Source organism: Scyliorhinus canicula, chromosome 2 (assembly GCF_902713615.1).
Source record: "Scyliorhinus canicula chromosome 2, sScyCan1.1, whole genome shotgun sequence".
In the NCBI taxonomy this organism is placed as follows: domain Eukaryota; kingdom Metazoa; phylum Chordata; class Chondrichthyes; order Carcharhiniformes; family Scyliorhinidae; genus Scyliorhinus; species Scyliorhinus canicula.
The window spans coordinates 94,063-111,604 of NC_052147.1; the positions used below are offsets into that span (position 1 = coordinate 94,063).

The window sequence follows — 17,542 nt, forward strand, 5'->3', positions numbered from 1 at the left end:
ACAAGGTGAATAGTCAGAAGTTTTTTCTCAGGGTGGAAGACACATTTGCAAGGGGCAGAGGCTCAAGGTGAGAGGGGAAAAGTTTAGGGGAGATATGCGGGGTGAGTTTTTTATGCAGAGGGTGGTGGGTGCCTAGAACTGGCTGCCGGTGGAGGTGGTGGAGGCAGGCACAATAGTAACGTTTAAGACGTATTTAGGTCTAAATAAGGAATCTGGATCAGCACAGGCTTGGTGGGCTGAAGGGCCCGTTCCTGTGCTGTAATGTTCTTTGTCTTTGAAACCCACGCAGACACGGGTATAAAGTGCAAACTCCACACAGGCAGTCACCCAAGGCTGGAATTGAACCCGGGTCCCTGCCACTGTGAGGCAGAAGTGCTAACCACTGTGCCAGCTAAAACGTAGAAAACATTGAACTTTTATTTAATCAAGTCCTCCTTGTTGAGTTTAGTTACCATTAAACAAGATTATCTGACTATTTATTTGATTGTTTTTGAGGGAGAAATAAAATTTAGCTGCCAAATGCTCCACATCACAACAGTGATTGTAACACAAGTGCTTTGGAACATCCTGAAGTTGTGAAAGGCTTTATATTACAGCGCAATATAAATATAAATCTCTCTTCAATACACCAGCACATCTATAACACCAAAATTATAATTCACCATTCCTCAATTGACTGCGGCAATGTTGAGATCATCTCCCAGTAACATTTAAAAAGGGATAGGATTTGGGTGGTTTAATGCTGTTCGAGTGGAAGGAGACAAGTTATAGAAAAGAAACAGTATCTGTTTGGTGAGAAGAGTCACCTGAATAGAAGAATAAGAAACACATTTTGAAAAATGAATCAGGAAGATGGAGACAGATACTTTCACACTCAGCAAGTTCCAGGGCATTATCTCTCTGTCACATTGACAATGTATTCTTTCTGGAAATCAATCATAATCCTTACACCTCAGTCAAATTTTCCCTCAAGTCTACTTTGCTTCAAGTGTCTAACTCCAGCTCCTCCAAACTAACCTTGTAACTAAAACCCCTCGAGCGGGATTCTTCGTCCAGCGACGGCGGGATCGCGAAACGTGATTGGGCGGAGAATCACAAGGAAGCCGAAAATTGTGGCTGGCACTGGGTGGCGACAGAATACAGTGCGGCGGCACCCGGGCAGCGGGGTTAATGCATTCTACTCCGTACATACAGTAACCGGCTTATCATTAACGAGCTTGAACCATATTCTCCGGGGCTCCCGTGATGCTCCGCCTCTGCAAAGAGGAATTACTGATGACCAGTTTCACTTGTGGTTTTAAAAATTGGGAAACAGGCACCATGGCTGCCGATGGAGACAGAGGAGGTGGTCATATTCCCAGAGACATGACCGTGGGCTGCTAGTCCAGCCTCTGACAGGGCAGGTTTGGGGGGGGGGGGGGTCTTCCAGGGGTGCTGGGGGAGTAGCGGGGACAACTAGGGGATGGGCCATGGTACGGGGTGACCCCCCTCGAATGGTGTCTAGGTTCAGACCACAATTGCCGCAGCCTGCAGTGCAGCTATCTTGCTGCGCACCCCATTGACCACCCACTGTAGCTCGTAGTTGCGCAGGGTGAAGCTGACTGTGTGGGTGCATCCATCCCCCCCCCAAATCCCCAACCCCTTCCTCCACCTCACCTCCATCACGTGGCCCACCCAAAGTGGACGCCCACAGCAGCCCCTACCAGAGGGCGGCAGAGAGGGGTCGCAGAGCGTACTGCTGGCTTAGGTAGCGCCAGCCACCGGTACCCCTGCTGGTAGGGTCGGGTGCCAGGGGCCCCAATGGTGTTCGGCACCGATGGCGCCAGGGGTGCAGTGCAGAGCGTCAGGGGAACGGCTGGGGGAGGGGATGGGTGCAGAGGGCAGAGCGTCAGGGGAAGGCTGGGGGGGGGGGATGGGTGCAGAGGGCAGAGCATCTGGGGAACGGCTGAGGGTGCAGTGCAGAGTGTCAGAGGAACGGCTGGGGGGTGGGGATGGGTGCAGAGGGCAGAGCGTCAGGGGAACGGCTGGGGGAGGGGGGGAGGGGATGGGTGCAGAGGGCAGAGCGTCAGGGAAGGCTGGGGGGGGATGGGTGCAGAGGGCAGAGCATCTGGGGAACGGCTGAGGGTGCAGTGCAGAGTGTCAGAGGAACGGCTGGGGGGTGGGGATGGGTGCAGAGGGCAGAGCATCAGGGGAATGGCTGGGGGGGTGAGGATGGGTGCAGAGGGCAGAGCGTCAGGGGAACGGCTGGGGTGGGGGGGTAGGGATGGGGCGGGGAGGACATGCGGGGCAAGGGCTGCAGTACAGGCCTGGACCACCGTGTAGCCCGGTGGACCTGGTCAAACATGGGGGTACACACCATGCCTTTCACCCCTACAGACAATGGACTTTGGAATCCAACCAGGAATGGTGGCCTTCATCTTGGCCGCCGCAGCCCTGGGGATGCACTGAGGCTGTACGAGCAGGTGATGCTCAGAGAGGGCCCTGCAGCGGCAGAGCCTGTCCCACAGCATCAGGAGCCAGCTGGTGAGGATGGAGAAGCAGCCTCCCAACAGGCGGAGGAGGTGGTGGGCAGGAGGCGCGACATGAGGTTTCCTGTGTATCGGCAACGCTCATCATTCAAGGACCTGTGAGACTGGGCAGGCCAAAGACCCCTGCTGAGCAGGGGACAGTGCGAAAAATGTCGCACCTGGGCGGGAATTATGGGAGTGAGCACCCGCTCTCTGTGACCGTCCTGTGATGGTCGCCCTGAACTTTTACGCCACAGGGCCCTTCCAGGCCCAAAGCCCGGGCAGTGTGCATAATGCCTTCAGCCTGGCACGGTTCCTGACACTTTCGAGCCCCCCCATGACACCCATACAGCAACCAGGAGTGGTGCTTCGGGCTCCTGAAGGTGCAGTTCAGGTGCCTGGACTACTCTGGAGGGGCCCGACAGAATAGAACTTGGAGGTTCTCCCACACCGTGGTAGCATGGTGCCAGTAAGGGGGAAATGTGTGTGCTGGGGGGGGGGGGGGGGGGGGGGGGGGGGTCCTCAGGGACCGAGCCACCTCCCTCCAGGACTAGTGCAGGTCAGCCTGCGCCCGGGCAATGCCAACATAACGCGTTATGACTGGGCCAAGCTCTGGAACGCTGCTGCAGTGTCCGTTGGCCCTGGTATATAGCTGCCTGCGACAGGGCAGCCCTGTCTTGTGCCTCACCCATAGAGAGTACCCAGGCCTGGGATATCCAGACCCATGGCCAATACCTTCGCCCCCAAGGCCTCGTTCGGTGTTGGCCTGGTTGACGTCAACAAGTAGTTTCTGAAAGAGTCTCTCACTCCTCATCTCTGGAACTATCCTTGCAAATTTCCTATGACGCTTTTCCCAGGGTGGAAACGTCAATTACTGGGAGACATAAGTTTAAGATGCAAGGGGGAAAGTTTAGAGGTGTGCATGATAAATTTTATATAGAGTGTGGTGAGTGCCTAGAACCCGCCGCCAGGGGAGGTGCTGGAAACGGTTGCAACTTTTTAAGAGGCATCTTAACAAATACATGAATAGGATGGGAACAGAGGGATTGGGACGCTGGAAGTGCAACGGTTTTTGTTAAAGAGAGGCATCACAATCGGCACAGACCTGGAGGTGCCGATGGGCTTGTTCCTGTGCTGTATTTTTCTTTGTAAAACTCAAGGGCATTGTTCTGAGAGCTGGATACAATATTCAGGTTGTGACCTAACCAGAGCTTTATACAAGTTCACCAAAACATGCCTGCTATTGTACCCAATATCTCTGCAGATGAAGTCCAAGGTCCCATACGCTTTGCAAACTACTCCCTCAAAATTTTGTTATCTTCACAGACTTATGTACATGAACTCCCAGGGCCGTCTGTCCTTGCACATTCTATAGAAATCTCATATTAAGTACATTATCAAAGGAAGAACAAGATTAGATCCATCATTGTCTAATAATGCAATAACATTGTTAGCCCCAGCATTAATGCTGTGACTAATAGCATTCACCACGGTGTCTAATTCTCTAATCAATGGCTCGCTACCACTTTCCCAAGACAATTAGTGATCCTGATCTCGTCAGTGATGCTCACGTCTCAGGAACAAATAAAAAAAAACACAATATTTGAGCATTTCAGAACATCCCATATCTGTGTCCATTTCCCATAATGAGGCTTGAATTCTTCCAATCATGTTTCTGTCCGGTCACATATATAACCATTATCTGAAATATCCATAAGCAGAGAGATGTGCGACTGATGAGATTGTTCCTCAGACAATCAGTAATGCCTCAATGGGGGCCGCTGGTTTGTTTCTGTGCCATAATGACTCAACAGCAAATATGAGTCTCAATGTCGGTGGCCATGTGCATATTCCTTCCTTGATCTGTTTCAGGTATGGTCACTCACACTGACATCTTACCTACCCGGTAAACTTCAGCTAAACTAACAGTCTGCTGCCTGAATCAACCTGGTGTAAAGTCCCATTAACCTATTACTGCTGTCCTCTCTGACAGAGTCCGACACTGCTGGACGTGTCATCTTTTGAATGAAATGTTGAACCAACACTCCATCTAACCACTAACGTGGACACAAAACATTTTTATTTCTTTCTGTGAGGCAGCTTAGTATATGTCGCTTTGAAAAATGTGCGGGTCCAGAGGGACGAAGGTGGTGTGTCACCGTCAACCGTGAGGAAAGTGGTCCTCCTGAAGCGGCTGGAGCACTTTGACCAGCCCAACATTGTGAGGTTGTTTGATATTTGCGCAACAGTGAGGGCGGACAGAGAAATCAAAATCATTCTGGTGTTTGAGCATGTTGGCCAGGACCTGAAACCTATCTGGAGAAGGCACTAGCGGAGACTGTAAAGGACTTGATGAACCAGTTGCTGAAAGGCCTGGCATTTCTTCCCACAGTGTGGGTGGACCGGGAAAAAATCCTGGTGTCCAGCCGGAGTCAGGTGAAGCTGGCTGACTTTGGTTCGCACCGTGGTTAGCACTGTTGCTTCACAGCACTATGGACCCAGGTTCAATTCCCGGCTTGGGTCACTGTCTGTGCGGAGTTTGCACGTTCTCGTGTCTGCGTGGGTTTCCTCCCGGTGCTCCAGTTTCCAAAAGACATGCTTGTTAGGTAATTTGGACATTCTGAATTCCACGTGTACCCAACAGGCGCTGGAATGTGGTGACGAGGAACTTTTCACAGTAACTTCATTGCAGTGTAAATGTAAGCCGACTTATGGCATTAATAAATATTATATTATAATTTTCTAAATGCACCATATTAACATAATTTTTTGTTCCTGTTGATGATATCTACTCACCCAGAAATATCCATCACTGTCTTCAGTCACATGCTGGAGGATTATCTTGCCAATCGTCCTCCTGTCCAACTCAACCCTCCCACTGCTCACTCTGTAGACTTGCCCAGATCAACTCTCACTGGCCCTCTGTGCATTTCCATATCAACCATAAGACATGAGGCTGGTTTAGCACAGTGGGCTAAACAGCTGGCTTGTAATGCAGAACAATGCCAGCAGCATGGGTTCAATTCCTGTACCGGCCTCCCCGAACAGGTGCCGGAATGTGGCGACTAGGGGCTTTTCACAGTAAGTTCATTGAAGCCTACTCGTGACAGTAAGCGATTATTATTATTATTTTACATAGGAGCAGAATTAGGCCACTCGGCCCACCAATTCAATCATGGTTGATATTTTCTCATCTCCATTCTCCTGCTTTCTCCCCGTAACCCCTGATCCCCTTATTAATAAATATCCAACTACTTGTGAAGGTGGTTTCTCACCATCCATGAGCTTGTCATGAATTACTGATTCAACATGATAGCCTTAATGGCACGCTGTGATGAATGTGGGAATTTCAGATTTATTGTATTATATAGTTAGCGTAGGAAGGGTTAAAAGCCTGGGTTAGAGTGTGACTGCTGCTGTCGCAGTTTTTAAAATCCTGGTTTGAAAGGTGTAAGTGTCCTCCTGATGATTCTCTTATTTTCCCTTTCTTTATTTTTGCTGTTATCATTTTTGATCCATGGATGCTTAATGGACAGCTACCTTTCCAACAAGCAGCAGCGTGAATTAGAAATTCAAGAAGTTGCAACATAGTATATGGTGCTAGCATTGGACAACTGAACTCAGACATTGTGGCACCCGAGAGATGGGGTGGGATTCGGTTGGATTTGTTGGCTGGTGGCCAATGAATTGGCCAAAAGGCTGTATTCTGCCCGGTAATAGGTGTTGATTGGGCCTTACTCAAGTGGAATAATTTTCAGAGGCCCAATGCTGAGAGACAAGGAGCTGCTCTCTCTCTCTGGAAAGGCTGCAAGCTGCTGTATTTCTAAAACTGCAACAAAATGAATCTCCAGCGAAAACCATGACAGACTAGAAAGCAGAAATCTCAGCCTGAAAACCTGGTTTGAAGGGCAGTGTGCTAGAAACAAACATCTGAAACAAAGACTCTTCTCTTTTACTTATCATTTTTTTACACCCTTCTCCTCCCATGTTTGTCTGTGTATGCGTGTGTGTGTTTGTATGTTTGTGTATATTTAGGGCAGCATGGTGGCATAGTGGTTAGCACAGTTGCTTCACAGCTCCAGGGTCCCAGGTTTGATTCCCGGCTTGGGTCACTGTCTCTGCGGAATCTGCACGTTCTCCCCGTGTGTGCGTGGGTTTCCTCCGGGTGTTCCGGTTTCCTCCCACAGTCCAAAGATTTGCAGGTCAGCTGGATTGGCCACGATAAATTGCCCTTCGTGTCCAAAATTGCCCTTAGTGTTGGGTGGGGTTACTGGGTTATGGGGATAGGGTGGGGGTGTAGGCTTGGGTAGGGTGCTCTTTCCAAGAGCTGGTGCAGACTCGATGGGCCAAACAGCCTCCTTCTGCACTGTAAATTCTATGAAAAAAAATATAGAAGGTGAGGGAAAGTTCATAAAGGGCAGGTCATGCCTAACTAATTTAGTGGAATTTTTTGAGGACATTACCAGTGCAGTAGATAACGGGGAGCCAATGGATGTGGTATATCTGGATTTCCAGAAAGCCTTTGACAAGGTGCCACACAAAAGGTTGCTGCATAAGATAAAGATGCATGGTATTAAGGGTAAAGTAGTAGCATGGACAGAGGATTGGTTAATTAATAGAAAGCAAAGAGTGGGGATTAATGGGTGTTTCTCTGGTTGGCAATCAGTAGCTAGTGGTGTCCCTCAGGGATCCGTGTTGGGCCCACAATTGTTCACAATTTACATAGATGATTTGGAGTTGGGGACCAAGGGCAATGTGTCCAAGTTTGCAGATGACACTAAGATGAGTGGCAAAGCGAAAAGTGCAGAGGATACTGGAAGTCTGCAGAGGGATTTGGATAGGTTAAGTGAATGGGCTAGAGTCTGGCAGATGGAATACAATGTTGACAAATGTGAGGTTATCCATTTTGGTAGGAATAACAGCAAACGGGATTATTATTTAAACGATAAAATATTAAAGCATGTCGCTGTGCAGAGAGACTTGGGTGTGCTAGTGCATGAGTCACAGAAGGTTGGTGTAGAAGCCAAGTTTCTTCAGTTGGTTTACAGATGCAACAGGTGATTAAGAAGGCAACTGGAATTTTGTCCTTCATTGCTAGAGGGATGGAGTTTAAGACTAGGGAGGTTATGTTGCAATTGTATAAGGTGTTAGTGAGGCCACACCTGGAGTATTGTGTTCAGTTTTGGTCTCCTTACCCAAGAAAGGACGTACTGGCACTGGAGGGTGTGCAGAGGAGATTCACTAGGTTAATCCCAGAGCTGAAGGGGTTGGATTATGAGGAGAGGTTGAGTAGACTGGGACTGTACTCGTTGGAATTTAGAAGGATGAGGGGGGATCTTATAGAAACATTTAAAATTATGAAGGGAATAGATAGGATAGATGCGGGCAGGTTGTTTCCACTGGCGGGTGAAAGCAGAACTTGGGGACATAGCCTCAAAATAAGGGGAATTTAGGACTGAGTTTAGGAGGAACTTCTCCGCCCAAAGGGTTGTGAATCTATGGAATTCCTTGCCCAGCGAAGCAGTTGAGGCTCCTTCATTACATGTTTTTAAGGTAAAGATAGATCGTTTTTTGAAGAATAAAGGGATTAAGGGTTATGGTGTTCGGGCCAGAAAGTGGAGCTGAGTCCACAAAAGATCAGCCATGATCTCATTGAATGGCGGAGCAGGCTCGAGGGGCCAGATGGCCTATTCCTGCTCCTAGTTCTTATGTTCTTATGTTAAAGTAGGGGTTTAGGAATTAGATCATTATTAACAAGTTGTATTTGCTGCATATTTCATTATAGTTCTTGTTATTAATAAATTAGATAATTGTGTTTAAATTTACAAATCTGGTGACTGTAATTATCAGGCAGCCAAGGGCCAAAGACTTCTTGTTTATTTTTTTTTTTTTAAATTTAGATTACTCAATTATTTTTTCCAATTAAGGGGCAATTTAGCGTGGCCAATCCACCTACTCTGCACATTTTTGGGTTGTGGGGGCGAAACCCACGCAGACACGGGGAGACTGTGCAAACTCCACACGGACAGTGACCCAGAGCCGGTATCGAACCTGGGACCTCAGCGCCGTGAGGCGGTTGTGCTAACCACTAGGCCACCGTGCTGCCCTCGGCCAAAGACTTCTTGATTTGATTTGATTTATTATTGTCACATGTATTAGTATGCAGTGAAAAGTATTGTTTTTTGCATGCTGTACAGACAATGCATACCGTACATAGGGAAGGGAGGAGAGACTGCAGAATATAATGTTACAGTTATAGCAAGGTGTAGAGAAAAGATCAACTGAATACGAGGTAGGTCCATTCAAAAGTCTGATGGCAGTAGGGAAGAAGCTGTTCTTGAGTCGGTTGGTATGTGACCTCAAACTTTGGTATCTTTTTCCTGACGGAAGAAGGTGGAAGAGAGTATGTCCGGGTGCGTGGGGTCCTTAATTATGCTGGTTGTCTTTCCGAGGCAGCGGGAATTATAGACAGAGTCAATGGATGGGAGGCTGGCTTGCGTGATGGACTGGGCTACATTTACATTGTAGTTTCCTGCTGTCTTGGGCAGAGCAGGATCCATACCCAGCTGTGATACAACCAGAAAGAATGCTTTCTATGGTGCATCTGTAGAAGTTGGTGAGTGTCATAGCTGACATGTCAAATTTCCTTAGTCTTCTGAGAAAGTAGAGTCGCTGGTGGGCTTTCTTAACTATAGTGTCGGCATGGTGGGGACCAGGACAGGCTGTTGGTGATCTGGACATCTAAAAATTTTAAGCTCTCGACCCTTTCAACTTCGTTCCCATTGATGTAGACAAGGACATGTTCTCCACTACGCTTCCTGAAGTTGATGACATTCTCCTTAGTTTTGTTGACATTGAGGGAGAGATTATTGTCTTTGCACCAGTTCACCAGATTCTCTATCTCATTCCTGTACTCTGTCTCATCCTTGTTTGAGATCCAACCCACTATGGTGGTATCATCAGCAAATTTGAAAATCGAGCTGGAGGGGAATTTGGCCACAGTCATAGGTGTATAAGGAGTATAGTAGGGGGCTGAGGACACAGCCTTGTGGGCACCGGTGTTGAGGATGATCGTGGAGGAGGTGTTGTTGCCTATCCTTACTGACTGTGGCCTGTGGGCTAGAAAGTTCAGAATCCAGTCGCAGAGGGAGGAGCTGAGATGAGTTTGGAGGTGAGTTTCGTAGGAATCATGATATTTTAGTAAGAATTATTGGTTAATTCAATTGTGTTGTGACTCTGGGTCATGGTGGATGGATTTGAATGCACCCAAGCCCAGGGTATTGTAATAAAGCCCAGGGTATTGTAATAAAGCCCAGGGTCATGTAATAAAGCCCAGGGTATTGTAATAAAGCCCAGGATATTGTAATAAAGCCCAGGATATTGTAATAAAGCCCAGGATATTGTAATAAAGCCCAGGGTATTGTAATAAAGCCCAGGATATTGTAATAAAGCCCAGGGTCATGTAATAAAGCCCAGGGTATTGTAATAAAGCCCAGGGTATTGTAATAAAGCCCAGGGTATTGTAATAAAGCCCAGGGTATTGTAATAAAGCCCAGGGTATTGTAATAAAGGCAGCTGGGCTTTTTGCAGATAGAGATGAAATTAAAGCATCACAAAAATAAGGTCGTAATTCACTGTTGCTGAAATTGGACTAGTGGAATTTTGTTTATATTAAGAGGGTTCCCTGGGAGTAGATGTTTTGTGTTCAGCTTAGTGAGATGATGTAGTTAATGGTCAGGGCTAAGGGCTGAAGCAGTCAGCTGTTGGGTTCCGGAGTTTCAGACTGAAGACAGACCAGACAAGCAGCTGCTCTCAATACAGTGAGTTTAGATCTATCTGAGGACAGACTAGCAGTTTCATTCCAAACAGTGAGTTAAAGATTTGCCTGTGAACAGGACAGGAGCAATTTTGCAGGCTGGGTCCTGAAAGATATTGTTTTCTTAAAGTGGGATATCCAAGACATCTCTATTAAGCAAATATGCCTGTATTTGCTAACTGTATTTAGAAGTGAATTTTGACTTGAGATGGGTTTTGTTTAAGTGGAGAAAAAAGATAACAGTTCGGAGCATTTCATTTTCCTTGGAGCAGAGGAGACTGAGGTGGGGGGGGGGGGGCATGATTGAGATGCATACAATTCTGAGGGGCATATGTAGACAGGAACACAAGTTTCCCCTTAGGTGGAGAGGTCAATGACCAGGGGGCATAGATTTAAGGTGAGGGGCAGGAGGTTTAGAGGGGATGGGAGGAAAAACCTTTTCACCCAGAGGATGGTGGGAGTCTGGAACTCGCTGCCTGAAAGGGTGGTGGGGGCAGAGACCCCCAGAACATTTAATGTGAAGTATTTAGATGTCCACTTGCAATCCCAGGGCAGACAAGGCCAAGTGCTGGGAAATGGGATTAGAAGAGTCAGGTGTTTGTGTTTGACCAGCGCAGACACGATGGGCCTTTTCTATACTACATGATACTATGCCTCTACTTTATTGTTAAGCATTCTCTAACTGGCAGTTGCAAGCTATTTTTCCTTTGATTGGATTGGATTGGATTTGTTTATTGTCATGTGTACCGAGGTACAGTGAAAAGTATTTTTCTGCAAGCAGCTCAACAGATCATTCAGTACATGGAAGGAAAGGGAATTAAACAAAATTCAAGAAAATACATGAGAATACATAATAGGGCAACACAAGATATGCAATGTAACTATATAAGCATTGGCATCGGTTGAAGCATACAGGGTGTAGTGTTAATGAGGTCAGTCAATAAGAGGGTCATTTAGGAGTCTGGTGACAGTGGGGAAGAAGCTGTTTTTGAGTCTGTTCGTGCGTGTTCTCAGACTTCTGTATCTCCTGCCCGATGGAAGAAGTTGGAAAAGTGAGTAAGCCGGGTGGGAAGGATCCTTGATTATGCTGCCCGCTTTCCCCCGGCAGCGGGAGGTGTAGATGGAGTCCATGGATGGGAGGCAGGTTCGTGTGATGGACTGGGCGGTATTCACGACTCTCTGAAGTTCCTTGCTGTCCTGGGCCAAGCAGTTGCCATACCAGGCTGTGATGCAGCCCAATAGGATGCTTTCTACAGTGCATCTATAAAAGTTGGTAAGGGTTAATGTGGACATGCCAAATTTCCTTAGTTTCCTGAGGAAGTATAGGCGTTGTTGTGCTTTCTTGGTGATAGCGTCGACGTGAGTGGACCAGGACAGATTTTTGGTGATGTGCACCCTTAGGAAATTGAAACTGCTAACCATCTCCACCTCGGCCCCGTTGATGCTGACAGGGGTGTGTACAGTACTTTGCTTCCTGAAGTCAATGTCCAGCTCTTTAGTTTTGCTGGCATTAAGGGAGAGATTATTGTCGCTGCACCACTCCACTAGGTTCTCTATCTCCCTCCTGTATTCGGACTCGTCGTTATTCGAGATCCGGCCCACTATGGTCGTATCGTCAGCAAACTTGTCAATGGAGTTGGAACCAAGTTTTGCCACGCAGTCGTGTGTGTACAGGGAGTAGAGTAGGGGGCTAAGTACGCAGCCTTGCGGGGCACCGGCATTGAGGACTATTGTGGAGGAGGTGTTGGTGTTCATTCTTACTGATTGTGGTCTGTTGGTCAGAAAGTCAAGGATCCAGTTGCAGAGTGGAGAGCCAAGTCCTAGGTTTTGGAGCTTTGATGTGAGCTTGGCTGGGATTATGGTGTTGAAGGCGGAGCTGTAGTCAATAAATAGGAGTCTGATGTAGGAGTCCTTGTTTTCGAGATGCTCTAGGGATGAGTGCAGGGCCAGGGAAATGGCGCCTGATGTGGACCGGTTGCGACGGTATGCGAATTGAAGTGGGTCAAGGCGTTCCGGGAGTATGGAGGTGATGCGCTTCATGATCAGCCTCTCAAAGCACTTCATTACAACTGACGTCAGGGCCACCGGGCGGTAGTCATTGAGGCATGTTGCCTGGTTCTTCTTTGGTACCGGTATGATGGTGGTCTTCCTGAAGCAGGTGGGGACCTCGGAGTGGAGTAGGGATAGGTTAAAGATGTCTGTGAATACCTCTGCCAGTTGGTATGCGCAGGCTCTGAGTGCACGACCAGGGATCCCGTCCGGGCCCATCGCCTTCCGTGGGTTCACTTTCAGGAAGGCCGATCTGACTTTGGAAACTGTGATGGTGGGTATGGGTGAATTATGGGCTGCTGGGGCCTCGACAGCAGATTGTTGGTTACCTGCTCAAACCGAGCAAAGAATGTATTAAGTTCATCGGGGAGGGGTGCGCTGCTGCCAGTGAGGTTAAAGTTAGTAATAAAGTTTGTTTTAATGTATCGTACTGTGTACGTTCCCTCGGCCGCAGAAAAATACTTTTCACTGTACTTCGGTAGATCTGACAAGAAATATCAATAAATCAAATCCCTATTTGTGAATGAAATCACTGCTGGAGCCAAGATCCTTTCCTCACAGTCCTAAAAATTAAATAAAATATTCAGGTTTCTGTCCAGTATCCTAGCAATTGTTGGGATCTGGTCTGGGATTGGAATACCATCGAATGTATCCTCCCCACATGGCCATATCCTTCTCACAATATTTGATGGTGTAGCTCTCATCACCAAATCACAGCATTAGCATCTAGAAAGCTATCAACCTGGGGCATTGGGACCGGTTCTGGGGGAGGTGGGACCAGAACAAACCGGACGGTCTGCACTTGGGCAGGACTGGAACCGATGTCCTAGGGGGGGTGTTTTCTAGAGCTGTTGGGGAGGGTTTAAACTAATGTGGCAGGGGGATGGGAACCAATGCTGGAAGTTGGAAGGTAGTAAAACAGGGACAGAAACAAAAGGAAGTAAGGGGAAAAGTGCAAGGCAGAGAAGACATAGTCAGAAATCCATAAGGGCGACAGTACAAGGTACAGTGACTGAGGGGAGCACAGTGAATAGACCCAGTAATAACAAAAGGAATAAAACTGGAGATGTTAAGATTCAAAACAGAGGTAAAAAAACCAACATAAGTGTACTTTACCTGACTGCTCGTAGTATTCGGAATAAAGTAAATGAGTTGGTGGCACAAATCATCGTGAAGGACTATGATTTAGTGGCCATTACTGAAACATGGTTAAAGGATGGTCACGACTGGGAGTTAAATATCCGAGGGTATCAAACTATTCGGAAGGACAGAGTGGATGGTAAGGGAGGTGGTGTTGCTCTGTTATTTAAGGATGACATCCGGGCAATAGTAAGGGATGACATCGGTGCTATGGAGGATAAGGTTGAATCCATTTGGGTGGAAATCAGGAATAGTAAGGCGAAAAAGTCACTGATAGGAGTAGTCTATCGGCCACCAAATAGTAACGAGGTGGTGGGGCAGGCAATAAACAAAGAAATAACTGATGCATGTAGAAATGGTACAGCAGTTATCATGGGGGATTTTAATCTACATGTCGATTGGTTTAACCAGGTCGGTCAAGGCAACCGTGAGGAGGAGTTTATAGAATGTATCCGCGATAGTTTCCTAGAACAGTATGTAATGGAACCTACGAGGGAACAAGCGGTCCTAGATCTTGTCCTGTGTAATGAGACAGGATTGATTCATGATCTCATAGTTAGGGATCCTCTCGGAAGGAGCGATCACAATATGGTGGAATTTAAATACAGATGGAGGGTGAGAAAGTAAAATCAAATACTAGTGTTTTGTGTTTAAACAAAGGAGATTACAAGGGGATGAGAGAAGAACTAGCTAAGGTAGACTGGGAGCTAAGACTTTATGGTGGAACAGTTGAGGAACAGTGGAGAACCTTCCAAGCGATTTTTCACAGTGCTCAGCAAAGGTTTATACCAACAAAAGGAAGGACGGAAGAAAGAGGGAAAATCGACCGTGGATATCTAAGGAAATAAGGGAGAGTATCAAATTGAAGGAAAAAGCATATAAAGTGGCAAAGATTGCTGGGAGATTAGAGGACTGGGAAATCTTTAGGGGGCAACAGAAAGCTACTAAAAAAGCTATAAAGAAGAGTAAGATAGAGTATGAGAGTAAACTTGCTCAGAATATAAAAACAGACAGTAAAAGTTTTTACAAATATATAAGACAAAAAAGAGTGGCTAAGGTAAATATTGGTCCTTTAGAGGATGAGAAGGGAGTTTTAATAATGGGAAATGAGGAAATGGCTGAGGAACTGAACAGGTTTTTTGGGTCGGTCTTCACAGTGGAAGACACAAATAACATGCCAGTGACTGATAGAAATAAGGCTATGACAGGTGAGGACCTTGAGACGATTGTTATCACTAAGAAGGGAGTGATGGGCAAGCTAATGGGGCTAAAGGTAGACAAGTCTCCTGGCCCTGATGGAATGCATCCCAGAGTGCTAAAAGAGATGGCTAGGGAAATTGCAGATGCACTAGTGATAATTTACCGAAATTCACTAGACTCTGGGGTGGTCCCGGTGGATTGGAAATTAGCAAACGTGACGCCACTGTTTAAAAAAGGAGGTAGGCAGAAAGCAGGAAATTATAGGCCAGTGAGTTTAACTTCGGTAATAGGGAAGATGCTGGAATCTATCATCAAGGAAGAAATTGCGAGGCATCTGGATAGAAATTGTCCCATTGGGCAGACGCAGCATGGGTTCGTAAAAGGCAGGTCGTGCCTAACTAATTTAGTGGAATTTTTTGAGGACATTACCAGTGCAGTAGATAACGGGGAGCCAATGGATGTGGTATATCTGGATTTCCAGAAAGCCTTTGACAAGGTGCCACACAAAAGGTTGCTGCATAAGATAAAGATGCATGGCATTAAGGGTAAAGTAGTAGCATGGATAGAGGATTGGTTAATTAATAGAAAGCAAAGAGTTGGGATAAATGGGTGCTTCTCTGGTTGGCAATCAGTAGCTAGTGGTGTCCCTCAGGGATCCGTGTTGGGCCCACAATTGTTCACAATTTACATTGATGATTTGGAGTTGGGGACCAAGGGCAATGTGTCCAAGTTTGCAGATGACACTAAGATGAGTGGTAAAGCGAAAAGTGCAGAGGATACTGGAAGTCTGCAGAGGGATTTGGATAGGTTAAGTGAATGGGCTCGGGTCTGGCAGATGGAATACAATGTTGACAAATGTGAGGTTATCCATTTTGGTAGGAATAACAGCAAACGGGATTATTATTTAAACGATAAAATATTAAAGCATGCCGCTGTTCAGAGAGACTTGGGTGTGCTAGTGCATGAGTCACAGAAGGTTGGTTTACAAGTGCAACAGGTGATTAAGACGGCAAATGGAATTTTGTCCTTCATTGCTAGAGGGATGGAGTTTAAGAGTAGGGAGGTTATGTTGCAATTGTATAAGGTGTTAGTGCGGCCACACCTGGAGTATTGTGTTCAGTTTTGGTCTCCTTACTTGAGAAAGGACGTACTGGCGCTGGAGGGTGTGCAGAGGAGATTCACTAGGTTAATCCCAGAGCTGAAGGGGTTGGATTATGAGGAGAGGTTGAGTAGACTGGGACTGTACTCGTTGGAATTTAGAAGGATGAGGGGGGATCTTATAGAAACATTTAAAATTATGAAGGGAATAGATAGGATAGATGCGGGCAGGTTGTTTCCACTGGCGGGTGACAGCAGAACTAGGGGGCATAGCCTCAAAATAAGGGGAAGTAGATTTAGAACTGAGTTTAGGAGGAACTTCTTCACCCAAAGGGTTGTGAATCTATGGAATTCCTTGCCCAGTGAAGCAGTTGAGGCTCCTTCATTACATGTTTTTAAGGTAAAGATAGATAGTTTTTTGAAGAATAAAGGGATTAAGGGTTATGGTGTTCGGGCCGGAAAGTGGAGCTGAGTCCACAAAAGATCAGCCATGATCTCATTGAATGGCGGAGCAGGCTCGAGGGGCCAGATGGCCTACTCCTGCTCCTAGTTCTTATGTTCTTATAACCTCTGATTTGAACACACTTAATGACCGAGCCTTCACAGACCTCTGGAGTAGAGAAATCCAAAGACTCTCTGACTGAATAAATTCCGAGTCTGAGTCCGAAATAGCCTATCTCTGATTCCCCCCCAACCAAGGAAAACATCCTTCCTTTATCTACCCTGTTAAGCTCTGTAAGAAGTTGAGACACTTTAATAACATCACCTTTCATCCTTCTATAGTCTAGAGAATGCAGCCCCGGTCTCCTCAATCTTTCCTCAATGGACAATCCTACCATAGAACATAGAACAGTACAGCACAGAACAGGCCCTTCAGCCCTCAATGTTGTGCCGAGCCATGATCACCCTACTCAAACACACGTATCCACCCTATACCCGTAACCCAACAACCCCCCCTTAACGTTACTTTTATTAGGACACTACGGGCAATTTAGCATGGCCAATCCACCTAACCCGCACATCTTTGGACTGTGGGAGGAAACCGGAGCACCCGGAGGAAACCCACGCACACAGGGGGAGGACGTGCAGACTCCACACAGACAGTGACCCAGCCGGGAATCGAACCTGGGACCCTGGAGCTGTGAAGCATTTATGCTAACCACCATGCTACCCTGTTACCATCCCAGGGATTAGTCTGGGGAATTTTTGTTGCCCTCCCTCTACGATCAGCATAGCCTTCCTTCGGAAAGGAAAACAAAATTGTACACAATACTCCAGGTGTGGTCTCTAAAGGCTGCAGCAAGACATCGTTACTCATAGAATTAGAATTTCCAGTACAGAAGGAGGGCCATTCAGCCCATCGAGTCTGCACCAGCCCCTGGAAAGAGCACCCTACTTAAGCCCACACCTCCATCCTTCCCCGTAACCCAGTAACCCAACCTAATCTTTTGGACACTAAGGGCAATGTAGAATATAGAACATAGAACATAGAACACTACAGCGCAGTACGGGCCCTTCGGCCCTCGATGTTGCGCCGACCTGTGAAACCATCTGAAGCCTATCTGACCTACATTATTCCATTTTCATCCATATGTCTATCCAGTGACCACTTAAATGCCCTTAAAGTTGGCGAGTCTACTACTGTTGCAGGCAGGGCGTTCCACACCCCTACTACTCTCTGAGTAAAGAAACTGCCTCTGACATCTGTCCTATATCTATCACCCCTCAATTT

The 17,542-nt window shown here is 46.9% G+C and overlaps 1 protein-coding gene across 4 annotated transcripts in view; it reads right to left on the bottom strand.

The window, feature by feature from the left end:
• syne3 (spectrin repeat containing, nuclear envelope family member 3) overlaps window positions 1–17,542 on the bottom strand; it is a 130,773-nt gene that overhangs the window by 2,514 nt on the left and 110,717 nt on the right. The gene's annotated exons all lie outside the window — the stretch shown is intronic.